The sequence below is a fragment of the Balaenoptera acutorostrata genome, chromosome 6 (assembly GCF_949987535.1).
Source record: "Balaenoptera acutorostrata chromosome 6, mBalAcu1.1, whole genome shotgun sequence".
Lineage (NCBI taxonomy): Eukaryota > Metazoa > Chordata > Mammalia > Artiodactyla > Balaenopteridae > Balaenoptera > Balaenoptera acutorostrata.
In genome coordinates this window covers 106,255,551-106,270,822 of record NC_080069.1, presented here as the reverse complement: position 1 = coordinate 106,270,822, position 15,272 = coordinate 106,255,551, and positions in this window count along the sequence as shown.

Genomic DNA, 15,272 nt, shown 5'->3' with positions numbered 1-15,272 from the left:
CACTGCCATTAAAACTATCAACAAACTTCCAACTGGAAAAGTGTATACTCCTTGACCTGGTGCTCAAGGCTCTTCATATCCAGGCTCAGCTTCTTCCAGCATCATCTCCCAGGGCTCCCCACCTAAGGCTTCTGCTTCCATCAAACCATTTCACTCAACATGTACTCATTCCATTCACTAAATATTAGTAGAATGCCCACATTAAGCCAAGTATTAGGGATACAGGGGGTGAATAAACAGACACAGCCTCTCTGTAGTAGAACAGTCTTTAGACACATAAACACATGTATGATGACAAATTGTGAACTCCTGGTTAAACATGACAGATTGACCATAGCATTTATATCTTTTCTTTCCTCCAATGAAATAAACGACAACAACAACAGCAAGAAACTGTTTAACGTATAAGTGGACAACACATCATGATGAAACTTTGGAAGACAGGCTATAGATAGATGAGCAATGATCAACTAAGCAGAGTGGAGAAAATTTCAACCTTAACCACCTGGAGAGGCATATTCTGACATAATCAGTCACGGACCCTGTGGAACCATCTGCAAGGCAAGGCTCTCATGGGCCTGATCTTCCACAGAGGCATGAGGCTGCACATCCGGACACAGACAGGATTAAACTCTTAGATTCCCCCTTGGCCCTGCAGAGCCTGACAGCCACCGTACAGGCAGAAGACAGAAGAGCTAGTGTCTGGAGGAATTGTTTGAGGAAGCTCCAGACTCATGAACATCAGGCACAGAGCAGAACAGAGATGCACGGGTCTGAAAATGATCATGTCAGGGCCCATCACCGTGACATTCCAGAACTCCATGGATAAAAAGATGATCCTAAAAGCTCCAGCTGCAGAGTGGTAGGGAGACAGGAGATGATCGTATGCAAACAAACAGGAATCAGAAGTGCAATCAAGCTTCTACCAGAAATGCTAGAAGTTGGAAAAGAACTGGAGAAAGCCTTCAGATTTCTAAGGAAATTTTTAATCTAGAATCCATTACTTAGCTACACTATCAGCAAACATAGGGGGAAACATATAAACATTTTCAGACATATGAAGGCTCAGAAAATTTACCTCCCATACACTCCCTCTTTTTTAGGAAGTTAATTGAGAACATCCTCCTGCTAAGCAAAGGAATGAAGCAAAAAGAGGAAGATGCAGAGACCCAAGAAATAAGGGGTCCAAAACAGGAAAGCAATGAAGGGAATTTCCAGGATGCCAGCGGGGCAAGACACAAAGAGAACTCGCTGTACGGTCAGCACAGGGTGGAGGGCTCCAGAACAAGGGCTGTAGGAAAATTAAAAATGACACACATTAATATCTGATATATTTTACCAATTAGAACAGGGCTGGGCAAACTCCAGCCCATGGACCAAATTCTGCCCGCCACTTTTTATTGGCACACAGCCATGCCCATTCATGTACATATTGTCCATGATTGCTCCCTCTGTAACAGCTGAGTTGAACAGTTGTGACAGAGACTGTCTAGACTGAAAAGTGTAAAATTTTTACTATGTAATCCTTCACTAAGAAAGAATTTGTCAATCCCTGATTTAAAAGGGAAAAAAAAATACTGATTTGATGGACTGGGTGAAGAAAGAATAAATACAAGGAAAAAAATTCACACCAACTGGAGGTAAAGAAGCAACTGTGAACTCAGGAAATACAAAGTTGTGCGAGAAAAGAAATGATCATAGGAAACTACTTAAACTCTGCAGTGGACAATATTCGCATGATCATAAAAACATAAACTCTGATTCTGATTTATCAAAAAATTATGATATGCATATCAAGGGAAGAAGAGAGAAGAAATGAAGAGATGCATAAAAGATCTAAATTTTCATCTGCTATAGCAGGAAGTCAACAGAAGTCTGTCACCGAGAAATCAATAGATAACAATATAAGCATATTTGCTAGAAATACAGAGGCATATGCCACAAGAAATAACTAAAAGAGCTAAAAGGTGGTTTGTCTGGTGAGCAGGACCAAATGAGGTAGGGATTAGTAAACAGGCACTGCTATCTTCATTATAAATCTTTTGACATGGTTTTTTTGTTTGTAATTGTGTATACATATTATTTAATAAAGTGGCAGTTAATTTTCAAAAACACACAATCTCAAAAATTACACAATAGGTGTTATGAAGCCCCAAAACAAGATGCCATGATAAAGAATAATGAAAGTGGATAAACTATAAATTTACTTTTGTCTTCAGAGAAGTGGGTTCTAAGGAGATAAAATTTAAACTGATAACTTGCAAGCTAGCCAGCCAGCCGGTTTAGGCAAAGGGGACTCCCAGGCAAAGGACTAGCATGTGCAAAGGCCTGGGGTGAGATCAAGCATGATGACTTAAAGGACTTGAAGTGGATAGGATTGGCTGAGGGTGAGAAGTGTTCAGGAACAAACTAGCAAAGACAGCAAGAAAGAGACCATGATGCCACCATGAAGCACGGCAAAGGGACTGCTGACTGACTCACTGGCTGAGGATACCATCAACGTGTTCATAACAACGTGTTGCAACACTGTGACCAACATTTGCAGCACATTTCTTCTTTTCATGATTTTTTTTTTTAAGTATAGAACTTTGTACAATTAACCCCTTATAGATACACACCGTTATTTATTTTTTTTATTATTATTTATTATTTTTGGCTGTGTTGGGTCTTCGTTTTCGTGCAAGGGCTTTCTCCAGTTGCGGCGAGCGAGGGCCACTCTTCATCGCGGTGCGCGGGCCTCTCACTGTCGCGGCCTCTCCCGTTGCGGAGCACAGGCTCCAGACGCGCAGGCTCAGTAGTTGTGGCTCACGGGCCCAGTTGCTCCGCGGCATGTGGGATCTTCCCGGACCGGGGCACGAACCCGTGTCCCCTGCATTGGCAGGCGGATTCCTAACCACTGCGCCACCAGGGAAGCCCCTTTTCATGATTTTTGCATTAGAAACTGACTCAAATCCACAACCCAATAGAAGGAGTTAACTGTGTAGTCAGAAAGTTGAGCCAGACTGTAGCTGTTTCTTTCAAGATGACATGTCAGACTCATCCATAAGCAGTGAGGTGACCTCCCAATGTCCCTGAGGGCTTTGCAAGTGACGTGCCTTTCTCAAATAAACTTCTGCTCCCATACCTTCCTACTCCATCCCCTCAGTTCCTCCACGAATTCTGGATGCAGGATTCCCTGCAATCTCTTCTCAGGCTCCTACTTGCCCCTCTTTAATCAAATTCCAAAGTCTTGGTTTTTGCCATCACTTGATTGCCTTCCTAAGTGCCCTATTATCCACCCTCTCATAATTCTGTCCCAAATGTCTCAAAACAGATTTGGATCTTCCAAGGAAGGACCCAAGAGATGCTTTCTCCATACTTTTATGAGGAAAATGGAGCCCAGGGTCCATTTCCCCAACATCAGGCAGCAAGCTGATGACAGAACAAGGGTCACAATGAAAACTGCACCACTTTCGGTTTGTGAGGTCCTCCCTTCAAGACTCTGCAGGAAAAAAACCCAAAACACAGCTACTACACATCTACGGGCAGGAGCCTGAGACGTTGAATTTCCAAGAGGAGAAATTTCCGTTTCGTACCCTCTATTAATAGAGTTTTTTCATCTATTAAAGAAATTATGATGAATATTCGGGAAATATGTTCTAGTTACATTTTACAATTCATGCCCTTCAGTTAATATGTACCCAGATTTAAATATTTCCATGAAATAGCACTTATTCTCTGTATATTAACTCTTGCTTCCTTAGAAGCATCAGGAAGCCTCTACATTATTGCTGCTCGCATTTTCTTGAAGGCATTACTAAAGATTAATTACAAATTATTTTTATTGTACTGGGACAAGACAGCACTGAATTAATAATGTGTCCTAAACATTAATTTAGTCAGTGGCTCTCAGTCACTTGGTCTCAAAACTCCTTAGCTTTTTAAAAATCAAGGACCCCAAAGCTTGAGTTGGTATAGGTTTATTTATAGATACTCTTAGAAATAAAAACTGAGAAACTTTAAGAATCTTTACTTATTAATTTATTTTAAAATACCAACAATAAATCCACTACATGTTAATATAAAGGACATTTTTTATTTTTTAAAAAAACTATAGGTAAAAAAAAGTACTAAGAAGAGTGGCATTGGTTTTGCATTTTTGTAAACCTCTTCCATGTCTGAATTAATAGATGACAGCTGGATTCTCACATCTGCTTCTTCATTCAGATGTAGATAAAACACATCATGAAGCCTCTGGAAAACTCCATTTACACTGATGAGAGAATGAGCTGGGAAAAGGCCAAAATCATTTTGGTATTGTCATGAGAATAGCTTTGACCTCATGGGCACCCTAAAAGGGTTCCAGGGATCCTCAGTTGTCCCTGGACCACATTTTGAGAACCGCTAGCTTAATTAAAATAAAAAAGCAGAATATATTTATTTATTCAAACGTTAGTGTTTTCACATGAGAGGTTTCACTTAATCTTCCCAATCAAGCAAGCAGAAGGTATGTTTACATCCTATTGCATATAAGAAAGTGTTTGTTAGGACATTGGTAAATTTGTTTTTAAACATTTCGACCCATAAGCCATGACTCAGGGTCTGTGGGACTCTTTGGGTGTACACCCAATGGCCAAAGTGATGACACTCAAAGGTGCTGGACTTACCTTAAGAAGTAGTTCACCCCGTTCTTGAATAGTCATTTGTGGGCAATTCATTTGGATCCATCATTCATTCAATAGCTTATCTCAATACTATTTCACTGTCTAGAGTATAGATTCCTATTTAAGGAAGCAGAGTGTCTTATTTGGGTGCCCCTTTGGGGGAAAAGCACTGCCCTAAACCTGGCATCTGCTGAGCAAAATGATAATCATAGTAATAATCAGCTGAGCAAACAGGGATTTGCACTTTGCTGAGTGTTGGAGTTGAGGGGGAAGAGAGGACCATGGCAAGAAACAATGCATTCAGTATAAGGACTGAGGTTGTGCATTAAGATGGTATTGGTTTCTAATCCCTTTCCGCCACTTACTAACTGTATGACCTGGGCAAGTCATAGGATTCTGTGAACCTCAGTATCTTCACTGGTAAAATGGGGAGAACAATGCCAATCTCCTGGGGTTTGAGGGAAGTTCAGATAGGATAATGTATGGAAAGTACCTACCACTGGGCCTGACATAGTGAGAGCTCCCAAAATGGCAGCTGTGATGATGTGGACCATAGTAGTGATGAGGCAGCAACACCCTGATGCTGGCACAACCAGTTGATTCCAGGACCCACAGAGGGGCTTCCATGCAGAAGCTACAGCTTCCCTCCCCTCGCTGTATTCCAGCCACAAGAGCTATCTTTCAGATTCTCAATTATGCCAGGTTTCTCCCAGCCTTAGGGCTTTCCTAAATGCTACTCCCTCTGCTCAGAAGCACTCTGAACCACTCCAAATTCACAGTCACCCAGTCTGTCATGTATGTTCCACAGCTAAACTCTCCAGATCTTCCAGAGAATCCATAAGTAACAGCAATGGTTTTCTTTGTCACCCCTACCCAGTCTCTTCAAGGATACAGTTCACACTGAACTATTTGCTTGATGCCAGCTAATCAGTTTACCCAGAAAATGTGCCCCTGAGTTCACTTTTCCTAGACTACCTGCAGTTTTTTTGTTTGCCCTCTCTTTTTCTCTTCTATAAATCCTATTTGGGACCTTTGTTAATTAAAATGATTGATCTCTTTTATCTACAAATAAACAGTGTGCTGATAATTCACCAAGTTTCTCTGCATAATTCTTTGACATTGCTCAGGAAGTGATGGGTCCTAGTACAATTCTGTAATGTGCCCAAGTTCACACAGGTTACAGGATAGAGAGCTATACCCTCCTCCTCCCCACCAAATCAACAAGATAAAAATTAGCAGACTGCAATTCACTTTTGCCCTCAAAACTCTTGTTTTATTCCAGTGAAGACACCTCACTTTGTTCCCAAATATTAAAAATTAGCATGGAAAGGGACCAAGTAAATAACACCATATTTTAGACCACAGCCAACATTTCAAAGATAAAACAACTCTTATTAAATTAATAAAACCTGATCAATGAATTCAGCAAAGTAGCAGGATACAAGATTAACATACAGAAATTGGTTGCATTTCTTTACACTAACAATGAAATATCAGAAAGAGAATGTTAAAAAAAAAAAAAACCTTTGAAAATCGCACCAAAAAAATAAAATAAAATACTTAGGAATAAACCTGACCAAGGAGGTGGAAGACAGATATACTGAGAACTATAAAACATTAATAAATGAAATTAAAGATGATCCAAAGAAATGGAAAGATATCCCATGCTCTTGGATTGGAAGAATTAATATTGTTAAAATGGCCATACTACCCAAAATGATATACAGATTTAACATGATCCCTATTAAATTACCCATGACATTTTTCACAGAACTAGAACAAGTAATCCTAAACGTTATAGGAAACCATAAAAGACCCAGAATTGCCAAAGCAATCCTGAGAAAAAAGAATAAAGCAGGAGGCATAACCCTCTCAGACTTCAGATAATACTACAAAGCTACAATAATCAAAACAGCTTGGTACTGGCACAAAAACAGACATATGGATCAATGGAAAAGAACAGAGGACCCAGAAATAAATCCACACACCTATGGTCAATTAATCTTTGACAAAGGAGGCAAGAATATAAAATGGAAAAATGTCTCTTCAGCAAGTGGTGCTGGGGAAGTTGGACAGCTGCATGTAAATCAAGGAAGTTAGAACACACCCTCACACCATGCACAAAAATAAACTGAAAATGGCTTAAAGACTTAAATATAAGACATGGCATCATAAAACTCCTAGAACAAAACATAAGCAAAACATTCTCTGACAAATATCATACCAATGTTTTCTTAGGTCAGTCTCCCAAGGCAATAGAAATAAAAACAAAAATAAACAAATGGGACCTAATCAAACTTACAAGCTTTTGCACAGCAAAGGAAACCATAAACAAAACTCAAAGACAACCTATGGAATGGGATAAAATATTTGCAAACGATGCAACTGACAAGGGGTTAATTTCCAAAATATACAAACAGCTCATACAACTCAACAACAACAACAAAAACAACCCAATCAAAAAATGGGCAGAAGACCCAAACAGACATTTCTCCAAAGAAGACATACAGATGGCCAATAGGCACATGAACAGGTGCTCAACATTGCTATTTATTAGAGAAATGTAAATCAAAACTACAAGGAGGTACCATCTCACACCAGTCAGAATGGCCATCGTTAAAAAGTCTACAAATAACAAATGCTAGAGAGGGTGTGGAGAAAAGGGAACCCTCCTACACTGTTGGTGGGAATGTAAGTTGGTGCAGCCACTGTGGAAAACAGTGTGGAGGTTCCTCTAAAGACAAAAAAAAGAATTACCATATGATCCAGCAATCCCACTCCTGGGCATATATCCAGACAAAACTATAATTCAAAAAGATACATGCGCCCCTCTGTTCATAGCAGCACTATTCACAATAGCCAAGACATGGAAGCAACCTAAATGTCCATCGATGGATGAATGGATAAAGAAGATGTGGCACATATATACAATGGAATATTACTCAGCCATAAAAAAAGAACGAAATAACGCCATTTGCAGCAACATGGATGCGACTAGAGATTATCATACTAAGTGAAGTAAGTCAGAGAAAGACAAATACCATATGATATCACTTAAATGTGGAATCTAAAATATGACAAAAATGAACCTATCTACAAAGCAGAAACAGACTCATGGACATAAGGAATAGACTTGTGGTTGCCAAGGGGGGAGTGGGGTGGGAAAGGGATGGACTGGGAGTTTGGGGTTAGTAGATGCAAACTATTTTATATAGGATGGATAAACAACAAGGTCCTACTATATAGCACAGGGAACTATATTCGATGTCCTGGGATAAACCGTAATGAAAAAGAATATAAAAAGAACGTATAACTGAGTCACTCTGCTGTACAGCAGAAATTTACACAACATTATAAATCAACTATACTTCAATTAAAAGAAAAAAATAGGGCTTCCCTGGTGGCGCAGTGGTTGAGAATCTGCCTGCTAATGCAGGGGACACGGGTTCAAGCCCTGGTCTGGGAAGATCCCACATGCCGCGGAGCAACTGGGCCCGTGAGCCACAGCTACTGAGCCTGCGCGTCTGGAGCCTGTGCCCCGCAACGGGAGGGGCTGCGATAGTGAAAGGCCCGCGCACCGCGATGAAGAGCGGTCCCCGCACCGCGATGAAGAGTGGCCCCCACTTGCCGTAACCAGAGAAAGCCCTCGCACGAACCGAAGACCCAACACAGCCAAAAATAAAATAAATAAATAAATAAAGTAGCTATAAAATTAAAAAAAAAAAAAAAAAAAAGAAAAAAATAAATTAACAAAACCACACGAGCGAGAACTGAGTCTCCACAGTGATTTTCTAATCACTGCCTCACATTTTCCCCCTTGGAGCTATCCAGCCTTGTCCTGCTGGATTATGTTTCTAAACACAGCTCTAAACTTACCATTCTTCTCAAAAATGTCCAGTGTCTGTCCTACCACTGCCCACAGCCTAAAATCCCAACCCTTTACCCTGCTATTTGCATCCTTCTGTGATCTGGCTACAGCCCACTTTACCAAACTCTTCTTTCTCTCTCTACCCCTCCACCTCTACCTGTAAATGCCAGATGGCCCACCGCAAAACTCTCTTGATGAAGGAAGCAATGTATTGATTTACATTCAGATGCAAGTTTCTTATGTCATTGGTACACAGACTAGCTACTTTGAATAGTGCTGCCAATACAGTTCTCTTCCCTGGAATGCCTTTCCATCATCAATATCTAACATCTATCTATCCTTTAAAGCCCCACTCAAATGCTACCACTTCCAGGAAGTCTTCTCTATTCATCTCCACTGAAAACAATCTGTCATTGGTGCTCCCGCTTATACTACTTAAATCATGTCTTGTATTAGCATTCTGTATACCCATATCCTGACTCTTCCAGTAGGCTGCTATTTGATGGAAGGGCTATGTCTTCATGCCTCTACATCTGCCTCCTTCTCCCCCATACTCTGCACAGCTCCTGGCATAGAGTAAGTGTCAACTAATGGCCTTAAGCAAACTAATAGATAAATAGATCAAATCTGATATTTACACCCTCCTGCCTAAACCCCTTCGATGGCTTCCACTGCACTCAAATTAAACCCAAACTCCCTAATAGCAGCTATAAAGCCATGTTTGATTGTCCCTGTTCACTTCTCCAGCCTCATTTGGGGTTACCTCTCCGTTTCCTTACATGTGTGTCTCTCCCCTATATGTCCCTTGAACACATAAAATTCTGTCTGGCCTAGGGCTTTCACACATGCTCTTCCCTCTTTCTAAAACCCACTTCCTCCCATTAATGTTCTGGTCCACAATTTCTGACATTTCAGTTTTCAACTTAAAAGCCACATCCTCAAAAAGACCCTCTAGGTTATCTATCAGTCAGGGTCCTGGCAGGAAACAGGTGTCATATGCCAAGTGGGCTAAAATGATGATAAAGGGGCTCTATACAAAGGTATGGCCAGGGTTTAGGGACACCAACAGGAGATAACACAGCACCCCATGGCTAGCAACAGTAGGCATCCATTACCTCTCTCAGGCCTGAAGCAGGAGGGGAGGGAACATGTAGCAGAACCTGGAGAGAGTAGTGTAAAAGCAGGCTATCTTAAAGTATTGGTGGCCACCAGTAGAGGGTCACAACTAAGCAGGGGGATCTGTAGAGAAAGGAACAAAGGAAGTAAATACCCCAGCCTCATTCTTCTCCCACCATCCAAACGGCCAATCCCCAACTGGGAGCAGAGGAGCCTTTTAAGGCAGTCCCTGCAGGCCAGCCTCCCAGGAAAGATGGAGAAGGGTAGGAAAAAGGATGACAGGGGTGAGCAGAAGCTACCCAGCCCACCATCCGTTCTCAGGTAGACCCTCCTGTTATTCTGTCTCATAGCAATCTGTTTTCTTCTTAGTATTCAGTAAACTATTTACTTTCATATCTTTTTGCTGAATGTCTATAAGCACTTTCAGATGGTCAATTCCATGGACATGTAAATCCCACATGTTCACTGCAGCACTCTGGATCTAACATATAGTAGGTGCTGAATAAATACTTGCTAGTTAATGTGTGAACACATGCATCAGTCAGAGACATAATAGCACATATAATTATGCACGTACACATTTCAATTTCAAAGGGAGAAACCTCCTCTACAGAATTAAGAAATGCCAGGAAATTTCACATCAAAGTCAATTCGATGAAAACAAAATGCTGCCTAGCATAGAAAATCACTCTAACTTCAAAAAGAGCTGATCATTTTCTAAGAAGAGAAGACAAAATGTCCTTCCTATTAACTTGCTGTGAAAACAGGCTGAGCCAGACTAGATAAGCTATCACTGTGTAACACAAAATTGTTATTGTCCCCAATCCACAATGCAGACTGAAATAAGGTCAAGTGGAAGAATTCCTCCCTGAACTCTTTCTTCTCGATAAAACCTTGGTAGCTCCCACAACTAACTTTATAGCTTCAAAAGAAGAAAAGTGCTAGCAAGCCCTAATTCCCTCCTCCTGGTCTTGGGGTTTTCTGCATCTTCCAAAAGCCCCAATTTCTCTGAGCTCTTGTGGTCCCATTATGAAGAATACAGACAACACTTTTAAGTCTAGTTCTACATATTACCTGGTAAGTGCATCTTATTGATAGCTGAATCTGATACCCAAACACAAACTTTCACACTTGCTTCTCTCCTCTGTCCCCCAACACATTTGCGCTTTGGTGAGAAGAGGCGAAATCTTTTTCCTGGTAGCATGTAACACAATATGATTCCAAACACTTCATCTTTCTTTCAGCCCCTCAGATGACTCATTTGCCTTGTTCTCTCCAACCACAGGACTCTTGTATTTGGGGCTCCCTTTTACTGGAAGATGCACCCCTCTTTTCTACAATTTGTTCTGTGAAAATGGGCTAATATTAATGCCTAGATCATAAAGTTGTTGTGAGGAAGAATCAAGGTAGTAAGATCATTGAGATCATGCATATAAGGCACGTAAAACAGCACCTGACACATAGTAAGAGCTCAATAAGTGTTGTCATCATTATTAATGATTACTTCCAAATTACCCTTCAGATCTGTAATCAATATCACTTGCTCCAGGGAGATTCTGTGTTCCCCCAAATGAGACTGAGTGCCCCAATCATGGCATTCATGTGTCTGGGTAACTTCCCTTCATAGCGCTAACTACAATCCCTATGATTCAAATACCATTAACCCTTGAACAGTGCGGGGGGTTAGAGGTGCCAATCCTCTGTGCGGTTGAAAATCCAAGTACAGCTTGTGGTCCACACTCCAGTATCCACAGTTCCTCCATATCTGCACTTCTGAATCCTCGGATTCAACCAGCCACAGACCATGTAGTACTGTAGTATCTTTAAAAATCTGCATGTAAGTGGACCATGCAGTTCAAAGCTGGGTTGTTCTAGGGTCAACTGTCATCATAAAATAATGTATGTGTCCCTAAATAGGCAAAAAAGAAAAAGTGAGGATTTGAGCAGCAAGTGAATTTGTTGTTGACCACCATTGTATTCCTAGTTTCTTGGAAACTGTTTCACACTTAGTGCTCAAAATACATGTTAAATGAAAAGATGAACAGACAACCTCACCTCCTCTGTGGCACAGTAATCACCATCCCTTTCCATACCTTTTTTTTTTTCATGTTCATTACTTCAAGAACACTAAAGGTAAATATTTGAGGAAACTGATGCATCAAGAAGCCACATGACCAGAGACTCCAGTTCCCAGAGTCACAAGTGGGCCAGAACACAAGTATCCTTATTTCCAACCACATAATATCCTGGGTCTCGGCAGAAAATGGCAGAAGGTCTCTGTTATGGACTCAATGTCTGTGTCCTCCCAAAATTCATATTTTGAAGTCCTAACCCTCTGTGTGATGCTATTTGGAGATGGGGACTTTGGAGGTAATGAGATTTAGATGAGATCCTGAGGGTGGGGTCCTTATGATGGGATTAGTGCTCTTGCAAGAAGAGAACAGAGAGCTTGCTCTCTTTATCTCTGCCATGTGAGGCACATCGAGAAAGCAGTCACCTGCAATACGGGAAGGGAACTCTCACCAGAACCCAACCTTGGTGGAACCCTGATCTTGGACTTCCCAGCCTCCAGAGATGTAAGAAATAAATTTCTGTTGTTTAAGCCACCTAGTCTACGGTGTTTTGCTACAGCAGCCGGAGCAGACTAATACAGTCTCCTATGGCGGGCAGGAGTGGAGGTGGGGGATACTCTGCTATACTCATGAGGCCTCGAGTCTTATTTATATAGTTTTGTATGCAATTGTTAACACCAACTGTTAAAACATAGTTCTGAGACAGCGTGTGGAGAAAATGCTTTATGTTTACCACACTATTTCCTGGACACACGGAAAGGCTACATTTCTCAGCCTCCCCTGTACTTAGACTGGGGTCCTATGACTGCGTTCTGGCCAGTAGAATTGCAGGCAGCAATGACATAAGCCATTCCCAGGCCTGACCCATAGGTATCCCATGTGCAATCCTCCAACACTTGGAGGCCACAAGGGCTACCTGTCGCTCACAAGGCTTCACATAAGTGAGAAATTTTGATTTTATTAAGTTCCTGATAGTTCAGGACTAACTTGTTACTGCTGCACATCCTAGTAGTAACCTGACTAATACAAAGAGGCAGAGTGGCACACTGGGAAATGAAATGAAGAAAACAAGAGTTTGAAGCCCAACTCTGTCATCAGCTTATGAGGTGACATTGGAAATTCACCTGTCTGGCTCTGAATTTTCTCATCCGTATTACTCAAACATGAACAGATCACCATGGATGGCTCTTGATTTTGCATATTACCTGGAAGCTGAACTCATACTTCATTATATTACTCTCTCCCACACACATTACACAGCTCCAAAAGCAATGGTAAACCACACTGTTTTACTGAAGAATTTTTTGGGTGATAACAAAATGGATTATATCTAGAGTGACCATATGTGTTAGGGTTTGGCTAGGACAGTGCCCATTTAGACCTACTGTCCCAGTGTAATTCAGTGTAATTACTAATAGAAGAGCCCCCTTTGCCTCTTAGGCATCCTGGTTTAAACAATACATTACAGAATAAGCTGGTTATATCACACACGACATATAGCAACTCTTACCAGACATCTTTCAGTTCATACTTTTATTGTCCGTTCACCTTGAGACTCCACCATCCCCCCCCAACATGTTCCCTGGAGTCCTTTACTGGATCCTCTGTCCCCAGCTCAGTAGCTAAGAGGGAGCTCAGGGAAATATGCCAACTCGTACCTCCTCATCATTGCTTCAAACTAGCCAAGCTTCAAACTCCACCCTTACTGCAAGGGAAACAGATAGTTGTAGACTTCATGGTGATCTTCAGAAACAAAAGCAATTTGGGGAGTTCGAGTAGAGGTTTAACAAAATGCCTTTGCTTTCTCCACAGGAAAGTGACTATGCATTAACCTCAAAGCACTATTCCCTGGCAACGGTGGAATGACACAGTGAACGGGGAAAATGATCTTTAATTGATAAACTGCCTTTAGACTGGGAAACCGTGAATGAGCTATGAATACCTGGTAGAAAGCCATAGATTTGGGCTTCTCACCGTGTGGGACCTAGAAGCTATGAAAAGAGATACTGGTTCCACTGGAGCTTGGGGCTTTTAAACCAGAGTGGCCCCTATGCCCAAGTGCATAGTCTCATTACAAGGACAACACCTGTGTTGCTGGGGACAGGGAGGAAACAGCTCTTGGACTGCCATGAAGAGACACACTTGGTGCCGCCTCTTGGTCTGCTGTATCTCCTCTGCTGTGCTCTAGGTGAGGCAGATCTCTGTGGTTGTGTAGGTTTGGTTATGCATCCTTGCTATTCGAAGTATGGCCCTTGGAGAGACAGCACCAGCATTATCCAGAACTTTTAAGAAATGCAGTCAGCACCAGCCCAGACCTACTGAATTAGAATGGACATTTTAACAAGATCTTCAGGCAATTCCTACGCATAATTAAAGTTCGAGAGGCAGTGGTATAGATGAACCCAGGACCAGAACCGGTCGTCACATAGAATGGTCATAACTGTGGGCACCAGCCAATTTCTGCCACTCTTAAGAAGCTCTCATTTCCAGATCAAATCAATATCCGTGCATATTTTCCCCTTGTTTCTACTTTTTACTTGTAATTCTTTAATCACAACATTATGATGTTCTCCAGAGAACTCTATAAGAGTGATGAGGTCCTCTTATTTTAACCTACAATTAATCAATTAGCCCTTAATCCCAATGCAGCAGGGGCTACAACTTCTACAGTGTTTTTAACGTATTAACATTTGAGCTTTATTTCCTCTCCCCAAAAATACTTATCAAGGTCTATCACATCAATGCAAGAAAAAGAGGAAAGAAAGGCAAAGCCATATGGCCTCAGGGGTGGCGTTTCCCCTGGTCCCATGAAGTCCAGGAGAGCTGGGCCAGTTTTTCAGCCTGGATGCACCAAGGGGCATTCACAGGGAAACCAAAGGCAGGACCTCACGAGAGGAGCTTGCCACCAAGAGCACCTTGCCAAGCCACGCCTGGGTTCGAGTCCTCTAAGGCGGCGGAGTGGGGGTGGGAATCATCTTCTAAGGTTTTGCCAAACTGGCAGATGAGCCGTTTATACTGATACCTTATGCTTTCTCAGTTCCCATAGAAGATTTTCAGCCTGTCCAGCTATTTGTCAGCTACGCCTATATTTTCCAACCTGAGGACAGAATGGGATACCCCAGAAAGAAACTTTAAGACCAAGAAAAAAGGGCACACAGCCTGTGTCAACCACTCTGTGTGCTGATTCCAGAGGGAGAAACTTAATTTTATTTCTTATATATTCCACATTCCCTGGAAAGAGGTAGTGAAAGATAGTACATGATATACAGACAAGGAAATAGCAGATTTCCTATGACCTATAGGAAACTACATATATTTAAAAAGAAAACAACTGTATAATATAGATTTAGTATGATCCCAAGTACTACTTGCCGTCTCCCCTATGGATACGGATTATGGGTTGCTTCTAGTATCTTCTATACAAAAAGCAATACATATTCATTATAAACAATTTGAGACAAACAAAAAAACACATAACATGAAAATAAAAGAGAAAAATATACTTGGTAAAATTGCAGCTCAGAAGTTATTAAACCAAGGAGGGCACAAGGACAAATGAGGAAAGAAAGGGAA